The 10,218-nt window shown below is 42.1% G+C and overlaps 1 long non-coding RNA gene across 1 annotated transcript; it reads left to right on the top strand.

Moving 5' to 3' along the window:
- Nucleotides 1-8,205: 8,205 nt before the first annotated feature.
- LOC138473684 (uncharacterized) lies at nt 8,206-9,193 on the top strand. The gene is made up of 2 exons (XR_011268851.1): nt 8,206-8,700; nt 9,083-9,193. It is a non-coding gene; the product is annotated as an uncharacterized lncRNA (long non-coding RNA).
- Nucleotides 9,194-10,218: the final 1,025 nt, after the last annotated feature.

Raw genomic sequence — 10,218 nt, 5'->3', positions numbered from 1 at the left:
GTCACCCCATCTCCCTGATATTCATCGCCTCCCATGTGATCGCCCCTCAAAATACGACCCCCAGGGTCAGCATCACTTTCCGGCTTCGGTCCCCTGTCCACATCGGAGGAGATTTTAGGCTGGGGATCAGTGATGACTCCACAGGATTCATCGAAATGAGTATACACTTTGTGATTGGGGAGATATCAAGATTTAAAAATGTATGTTATGTGCTATGATAAGTCTCAAGTGGTGTATCCTTTCCGTTCAGAGGCAAAATGCCAGCTAGAGGTCTCTCTAATAAAATGTAATCAAGGTGACATCATATATCCTCTTTCTTAAAATAAGGGAAAGCCGGACTATCACCCCAAGATGGCCATTTCTAAGTGTGTTACAAAGCATATGCTATCCTGGACATTTAACTAAATCAGGGATTTCATGTGCCAGATAATCTTTAGTAGTTAACTTCATAGTAACCTTTAGCAGTTCAAATTGTGCATTCAAATCCCCTGCTACTACACAAAAGCTACTGGACTGGCTTTTAGAGTGAATATTAACAACCACAATCATACTTTAAAACACCAAGCAACTAAAAGTTATCTTATAGCCAAGAAACTGCACCCCATCACTGCCCAGCAATGGGAAAAAAGGAGAAAGGGCAAGAGTGAGTCACCAGAGCAGGTCCCTGCAGCACCATGCCAGCAGCAAGATGTGAAGACACTGCAGCAGTCCCCACAGTGAGCCAAGTGGCCCAACCTCTCTGTCAGCAGCCCTAGGAGTCATCGGGTATTCACAGTTTGTGAATTAACCCACACACACCGCAGGCCATACCCTTGATTGGATTTTAACGCACCGCCTACGAGTATCTAATATCTGTGTTCGACCATGTTCTTGATAAGACCACTTCCTGATAACATCTTCTGTTCATACCCCTGCGTCTCCCACTAGGACTAGCTCCAATTCCAACCATATAACGACCTCAAGAAATCTTAAAAAGTTCACAGCTGAGATTCTCTTGCCCATTCTTAAGATCAAACTCATCGGGCTGGAGGAGTTCGACAATGCCTCTAAATTGGCATCCATCCTTGTTGATGCTCTGAACACCACAATCAATTGTCTTGCCCCTCTTCATGATAAAATGATTAAACCAGCTTCTTCTAAGAACGGCTGGTTTAACAATGACATAATGGAGTGGAAACACTCCAATAGAGCAGCTGAAAGAATGTGGCGGAAAAATCCCTCACCGCTTACACTGGCCTCATATGAACACGCTGCACAAAATTCAAGCAGGGCATTGTAGCCGCTAAAAGTACTACCTATAATAACATGATTAATCATTCCAATTCCTGCTCGAAGGAGCTCTTTACAATGATAAAGGAATTTGAGGTCAAATCAGCAATGGGACCCACTCCAATCAAGGACGCACAATGGTGCCAGTTAATTCATAATCATTTTTAACAAAAAATGTGTATGCATAAGGAGGCCATCAGTGTCGCCAGGAATTCTGTTCCAACACCTAGGGTGGATATCCCCATCCCTGGCATTTACCCCAAGCCCACTCCAGGTCACTGAGTGGGCGAGTTTATCTTCTCGCCCTGCTCAGAGGCAGAGATCTTGCAAATCATAGTCTCCCTAAAACCCACGACCTGTCGAGGAGATATCTGCCCCTCGAGGGTATTTAAGGACTTATCACTCATTTTGGTTCCTTGGGTCACCAAGCTCGTGAATGTATCCTTTGCTGAAGGTCTGGTCCCCCAATTTCTGAAGGAGGCTTGGATTACACCACTTCTTAAAAAGAGTGGCCAGGACCCCTTTAAGGCAGGAAACTATCACCCAAATTCCAACGTCCCCTTTCTGCTGAAAGTATTGGACCGCGCAGAAACATTACAGTTCCAGAGTTACATCGAGGAACACAATATTCTTTGCACTCACCAGTCTGGCTTTCGAGCCAGACATGGTACAGAGACAGCCCTTATAGAATTGAAATCCAACCTCTCACTGATAGTGGACGATGGTCACCCCGCCATGTTGATGTTGCTTGACCTCTCCATGGCCTTTGAACTTGTAGATCACTTCCTCCTGGTCAACCGGCTGTGGGACGTGGCAGGCTGTTCATAAGCAGCTATTCAGTGGATTGCATCCTTTTTGGGTCCCCGTAATGCTAGAGTTGCTGTGGAAAATGTTACTTCCACGCCTGAGGCTATCACCTGCGGGGTACCACAGGTGTCTTGTATTTCGCAGACCCTCTTTAATATAAACATTATTTCCTTTATAACTCTTCTTCTGGGTGTGCAATACGCTAACTACACTGATGACATCGAGGTGGTCCTGAAGCTTTCAGGGGTTTATGCACAAGACACGACAACCATCAATAGGGTCTATGGGCCATCCGGGTCTGGATGGCAACCAACGCATTAGTCTTGAATAAAGATAAAACAGAGCTCCTGATTGTTGCCACATGGCAGCGGGTAAAAAACTATCTGCCAAATTTGAAAATGTTGACATAGCTGGATCCATTATTGCAGTTGCAAAGAGCGTCAGGACCTTGGTGGCTACGCTTGATGTTGAAGTGTCGATGAAGCCCCACGTAGCCCTCTTAGGAGCTTCTTGTGGCTACATTAATACACTTTTGAGTCACATCCGGCCTTTCCTGTCACCAGATAACATGGCTCTCCTTGCTTCAACACTTGTTAACTCATGCCTGGACTACTGTAACAGTCTCCTCCTGGGTACCTCCAATGCAAACCTAGCGGCACTCCAGGTAACCCAAAACGGGGCTGTTCGGGCCATCAAACACCTAGCCAGGTGTGAGCACATTACTCAATCAAGGAGGGAGCTTCAATGGCTTCCGGTGAAGCATCGGGTTACCCATAAGGTCCTGACGCTCAGCCATAAATGCCTGAATCTGCAAGCCGCTGCATACCTTTGCAGACACACCAAGGTGTACCAGCCCAGTAGATCACTCTGCTTGGCTGACAAGGCTAGCCTCCAGCAACCTAAATACAAACTAAGAGGTTTTAGGGGTACCTCATTTGACTTTCAGGCTCCACAGGCATGGAATACACTACCCCTTGACATAAGAACGATAAGTTCTCTCAAAGATTTTAAGAAAATAATCAAGACGTACCTTTTTAATATGGCATAATACACCCACATGACCTTCCATTGCTACTTCTAGTTTGTCTTTTATGTGCGCCCTGAGACCTCAGCGTAAGTGGCGGGTTAGAAAAATTAAAATAAATAAATAAAATAAATAAACTCGTAGCATTGCACATGCCACTGCACATGGTGGCAGCACTACACACACAACTGCAGGTGCTAAAATCCCTGGCAGCTGCAACAACCACTCCACAGCCGGCCTCTGTGGTTATGGCTGAGGAGCCAGATGCTGCCACCCGCACACATCGATCTGCACCCGCACCCTCCCATCTGCCCCATGACTCCCCCTCGTCACCTGAGCAAGAAAATCAGACACATGTGCAGCATGACCTGGAATTAGAGGGTGACACTGATGCCAGTGGACCACGCAACAGAGGTGACAAGAGTTTCAGGTGCCCTTGCTTCTGCCCCAGCCCTCCTCCTACCGAACAGCCCTTTGAACAGCATTCAATTGTTGCTATATGGAGGAGGCTGGATATGAAGAGGCTGGACATGATGACGGGGTGGCAGATTAATCTGGAGATAACAGCGGATACACAGGTGCAGTATCTGCAAACAACCCATGACTCTGCTCGGGGCACCTCGCGGAGGATTGCGAGGTTCATTGAACGGGAGCAACGGCAATCATCAGTAGCAACTGTTGTGGGGTTGAGGGTGAGAGAGCTGATGGAAGACATCTCATTATTTTCGGAATCGATGCAGACAGGCATGCTACTAACCCTCCAGCACATCCGAGGGCCAGAGCACAGTTCTCCGGGCAAGGTGAATGGCATTCTTCTTCCCCAGCCCTAACTGCCAGCACCCTTTCCATGCAGGCTTCCGACTATCTGTTTGCAGTACAGTGACTAACATGCAAAACTCTCTAATGTCCTTTACCATGGATAGTAAAGTTCCATTGTGTTCCTCACAATTTAGCCAGGATTTAAACAAGATGGAGTTCGCATTACCAGGGAATGTTTCCTGTTTAATTGTGCTATCACCAATTTTGGCAAATGTAGCAATAGGATTGGTGGATACACAAGGCACATCTCCCACCATAACATCATTGCTATCACCATACATCCTTTCAGAGATTATCAGGGTGTTCTTCAGAGCCTGTTAGTGTAGCAGACCTATTAGAACGAACTACACTGGTAATGGCACATGCGTGTGAAATTCCACAGGTCACTTTGCACCAGGTTCGTACGATGCACTCACACTGGCAGAGTAAAAGTATGTTTGCCTTCTTTATTAGGTCCCAGTGGGACTTCACAACATACAAGCGGATCAAAAGGGTCATTATTATTGTTTTTTGCCAATATGCATTTTCTATCCTATTCAATCACACTGTGATTGTTGGGCAGTGACCTTCCACAAACTTGAGGATTAACCACCCAAGAAGAAGAAGGAGCATTCACAAGATATTTCTTCTATGAATTTTTCTCAGTACTTTTGCATTTAAAGGAGTCCTTATTGCAATAATTAATTGCTTGCTTCCCTGATCAGACCTGTTACCACAGTTGTTTTGTTCCTGATTTTGAAGATGTGAAAACCTAACAATAGCTTTCCTCTTCCTCATGTGGACACAATGTTACTTCTCAACGGGAGGAGTTGTTGACCTTTGGAAGTGTAACATTTGTAAATGCAATATTAGTGGGAATACTAGACCCCTGTGCTGCACCAAATATAATCCAACACACAATGGGCAACAAGGATATGCGGGAGAACATTGTAGCATTGATTTCCGATCTGCGTTCAACCCTGCTACAATCATACATTTTACAATAAAAGTCCATAAGAACGATCCATAAAGATCTCATGGGATCAAGGTCAGGCTACGATTGAGGGTAGTTTCATTGTAAAATCCCAATAGTAGGTGTTAACAGTAATTCCTAAGAGATGCCTGAAATCAGTAATCTGATATACTCAAAAAAGTCAGTGACCTCTTCTTCCAAGGGGGGGTCAATATTAGAAGGGCATCATTGAGTCAAGCTGAGAGACTCCGCCAATTTAACTTTTAAGGTACCCATGGTACTGTGATGAGGAAGAGGGACTTGTTCCTGCAGGGGTATCATACGATTCCCAGATTTGTCTTGGGTCCGGCTCTACTGTTGCTTACCAGGTACTCTGAGGTGGTTGGACCTGTAGAAACAAGAACAGATAATTACTGAAAATTTAAGGACTGGGCTTTAATATAAAAGCAAAGTATAACTTCCTTTTTATTGCAGGTTGGCCAGGTAGGGGGACCTCTACACAAAATTTCACTTTAACCCTAAATGGTATTCTGACAGATTTCTAAAGAAATTGCCTACTTTTTTACATTTGTGGTTTTTAAATGCAACAGAGTTTAGTCATTTTTATTTCATCTGCCAATTGGTGCATTATTGCTCAACCTAAGAAACTTTGGTACAAAATAGAGCTGCATGTACTGTGTGAATTGTTAGAGTAGAGTTTCTTGAGTACAAAGTGAGTTATTTATTTGTATAAATTCATATAAACCTAACCTATTTAATAAAATAATTGTGTCAGCACATAACATAGTTTGCAGACATTCTTTATTGGGAGTTTGGGGGATTCACTGTACCTACAAACCAGCCTGCATCACATCCCTTGTTCTCAGCCTTGGCTGCTCGTCCATTGCTATCCTTTCAGAGCCTTTGCAGGGGTGCCTCTGTGCCTCTAGCCCAACCATATAGTGGGTAGTATCACAGACCTCCTCAAAGGGATTGCTTCTTCGCATAGCTGGTGAGGGTTGGCGACACCAAAGCAGTGTTGAAACCGACCCTAACACCCTGCAATCTTGTCCCATAGTATTGGGACAAGAAACAGCAACACATATGTTTCCTCCTCAGATGTGCTCCTCAGTATGTCTGGCTCTCTCTTCACCCAAGAGAATGCTGCAGGCTTACACCATGGAACACTTCGATGCTGCTGGGCAGGATTTGGAACCGGCAACAGTGGCAAAATAGCTGTCCTCCACTGATGGGCTCTTCAGGAAGTCTGTCCATAAACAGCCCACACCTATCACACACTGTCTTTTGTCATAGTGTTCTTCAATGCTTCGGGTGCAAGTCTTGGTATCTTTACTGTATTATTATATTATTAAATATATATATATATATATATATATATATATATATATATATATATATATATATATATATATATATATATATATATATATATTACATGGCCTACGGTAGCGGCCATGTAGTTATGGATAAATTGCTAAACCCATAGGAATAGTACTTTTTGGGTGGCTTATAACTTTGTTCCTCCTGAACGAATCCTCACCAAACTTTGCATAAAAAGTATATGGCCCATTCTGGGCGCTTTAGCAAAGTTTGGTGAGGTTTGGTCAAGGGGGGGCAAAATTATTGGGGGGTCCCAAAATGTATTTTTTTCCATAGACATAATGGGAAAAAACTTTGCTCATGCGTACAGCCCAAACCTCTGGACGGATTTTCACCAAATTAGCGGCAGAAGTGGCGGCTTGGTGCAGAAAGCGTGCTTTTGTTAATTTGGTGTAAATCCGTTCAGTAGTTTTTTTTAAACAAGCAAAATGTAAGGAAAGAAAAATACTGATATCTATGTCCGGTCTGCCGACTCACTTCCGTGTTTGGTCCGTGGACTGGCCTATGATTGTCCTAGAAAAATGTGCTGACTTTTGCGTGGTCCTCAGACATCAGGACACAGCCTCTGATTGGGTGGTGAGAAAACGTGAAATGCATCGGTTTTTCTGCGAAGCGCCCACTATGATGGATTTGCTGACTTTTTTGGGATCTGCGGACAGCGCAGCGAAAACATAAAAAAAAGCAACATTGCACTTGTCAAACTCAACAAACAATCTCTGGGGACGTGGGGGGGTGAGGATGGGATGGGATATGTAAAAAAGGAAGGGATCCTGTTTGAGACCCTAATCTGCCCAGGAGGACTCTATAGTAAATAACACAAGTGAAAAGGGTCATTAACATAACATAGTAGTCATATCTGTTTCTTCAACAATTATTTTATATTCAAAGAAAGACCTATTGTTCTATTGAAAAAATTAATTAATGAAAATACAGGACTCTGCGCCAACAACTCAAGTTGAGTTAAATCTTAGATTATGCTTTATTGATCATCCGGACATTGAGAGCACTACTCAAGGTACATGGTTACACAAGAAAGATTCTGGTTTCAGGAAATGTGGAGTCTGTCCACAATGTAAATATGCATACCAAAGAACAACGGAATTCGAAGATAAAAATGGAAAATGTTGGATCATTAAACAAGGAATTAATTGCAAAACAACTTTTGTAGTATATGGCATCATCTGTGTCTGCCACAAACTATATATTGGTAGCACCAAGAGACAGTTGAGAATCCGTATCCGTGAACATTTAGCCAAAATTGGCAGTCAAGACCCATCACTTCCGTTAGCTGAACATTGGCAAAAAACACATCAGCTACATCTCAAATCGGAAATTAGATTCATTGGTCTTAAACAAGTATCCTTGAACAAAAGAGGTGGTGACAGAGTGAAGGCGTTACGACAAGCGGAAGCAAGAGCAATTTGTTACTTCAATTCGACAAATACAGGACTTAATACAGATAATGAAATGGTTTCATTCTTGTGAGATGTAGTACATTGCAATCTGGCTTCTCAAGCTCGAATAATTTTCATTGTTATACTTGATTTAGAACACGGCTCATTGTTTATTAGGAGGTTACATGTTTTTCAGGGTGTTGTTAAAGGGATACCCCACCATAATTGGTAGCTCAGTATTTTATTTGAATGTTGCGTGTAATGCTCACCAACCTTTTGTAGTTAGGTGCATTAGTGCCCGTGATTATACATTACTGTGATAGTAACCATTTAAGTATTCAACAAATATAAATTGGGTCAGGAGAAGCGTATACATGCTTTGTTAGTTTCTCAGGCTTTATTCGAATATTTTGAATTATATAGCATATGTAATTTGTAGAATGCTGGGGGATAGAATGCGGTTTTCAATGACGACGCTTGTCCTTGCGTCGCCGTGGTAACCGCGCACAGTGATGACGCCTAGTATAAGAAGGCATACCTGGTAAACGTTCGGCTTACCTGCCGACGCGTGTGACTGTTTGTGTTCCAGGAACTGGTAAGAGAGGACCGCTTATCTCATGGTTTACTTTTCAATGAGATTTAGCTTTAATGGTACTTGACGAGTAGCAACAAAATAAGCTATATGTTGTGCTTTCCGTACTTGATATACGTGTTCTATAATTGGAAATGCGTCATCATTTCACGTAATGATGGTTAGTTACAATTGTCTTCACTACGGAACTTATAATGAATTGTTTTGAATAAGGCAGAAATGGCCTGTGACCATTAAGAAGAGTTGTTTTGCCCGTTTGGTGAAGGGCGGGATTTATTCTCATGAAAATGCCTAGTTGCCACAGGCAACCTTGATATACACAATTAATGTATATTCTAAATTGGACAATCAGTTTTATTTACCTTCGCTACTTACATTTTTTGTTTAGATTGATATTGGGGATTGCACCCCGTTACTACTACATGGACAAATAGTCATAAGAACTGGTTACATCAAATTTCGGGTAAGGACATCCACCAAGTTGTCAGTTTGTCTCAAGGGACCATTGCAGAATTTGGTTATATTATTCAATGAATTGAAGAATAATGATTACTAATGGGTTCTTTTTTCTTTTTGTTTGTGTTTTTGTTTCTGTTTTTTGTGCTCTTTTTCTGTTTACTCAAACATAACAATGTATTATGATATGTTTGCCTATTTTTCTACACCCATGAACCCTTCCCCTTTGCCCATCCTTGTTTTTCTGTCTAATTTCTTTCATGTTATTATGCATATTTTGTGGTCACGATATTTGAAAACTGGTATTATGTTATACTTTATGATGTCGTTCATACAAATTGTTTTTTGACTATGATATATTGTATGTCCTATATTACAATTATGGGTAGCCCGGATTTGAAAAAGGCTCAGTGGAGCCGAAACATGTTATCAATTATGGGCTCAATGGTCATGGATGATCAATAAAGCATAATCTAAGATTTAACTCAACTTGAGTTGTTGGCGCAGAGTCCTGTATTTTCATTAATTAATTTTTTCAACGTATGGGACGGTTAGGCTTTTTACCGTCCTTATACAGTTGACCTGCGACTTCATTGACCGGATTTTGAAACTTTTAATCTTGCACGTATAACTATCGGGATTGTAAGGAGTCGCCCTGGTGGAGCAAGGTTTTTCAAAGCCACAGTTTTTCAAAACTATTGTTCTATTGGCACACATAAAACATTGAACAAGTTACTTCTGGCTGGACATGGACATAATACATGTTAATTGTAAATAATACATGTTCGAAAAGAGTTGTTTCCAATGTGTTAATACAAAATGACATTCAACGTACAACCACCTACTGTTATGAATAAAAGGAGTTAAGACAATTCATACAGTTACTAAACAGAAGAAAAGAACAACAAATAAAACAGTGTGTATACATGGCACACAGGGGGTACAACTTTGAATTGTGTTAACCCCTGTTCTTCCTGAGCCCTGAGCTTGTGAAGGAAGGTATTTAGGAAGAGAGAGTTGAAGGTATTTCGTCCCTAGACCCCAGAAGGCCTTGTGTACAATGCAGAGGGTTTTGAATTTAATCCTCGCAGCCACTGGGAGCCAGTGCAGAGATTTCAGTCCGGGAGAGATACGATCCCTGGGCTTGGGGTCAAGGACACGTCTCGCAGTCCTGTTCTGGATAAGTTGCAGAGGGCGGAGAGTGGAAGCAGGAAGAATTAGATAGAGGCTGTTACAGTAGTCCAGCTTGGAGAGGACCAGGGCTCTGGAGACAGTGAGCTTCCTTAACTTCCTTTTGAGAAGGATTGCACTGTCTATCAAAGCTTCTAAGATTAATTTTCTACGGTAGGTTTTAAGGGTTGTGCATGATTTGTCTCCTGTTTTTATAAGATTCGGAAGGACACTGTGGTGGAACATTTTTGCTAAAATACTTTTTTTCGTATGGTTACTTGCCACTACATCAAGATTTATAGGAGCAGTGTTAGAAGTAGTGGTAACTGAATTCTTGTACTAGAAGCTTGTTTTG

This window comes from Ambystoma mexicanum, chromosome 8, assembly GCF_040938575.1.
Source record: "Ambystoma mexicanum isolate Mex_15411 chromosome 8, UKY_AmexF1_1, whole genome shotgun sequence".
NCBI lineage: Eukaryota > Metazoa > Chordata > Amphibia > Caudata > Ambystomatidae > Ambystoma > Ambystoma mexicanum.
This window is presented reverse-complemented; position numbering and strand designations above follow the sequence as displayed.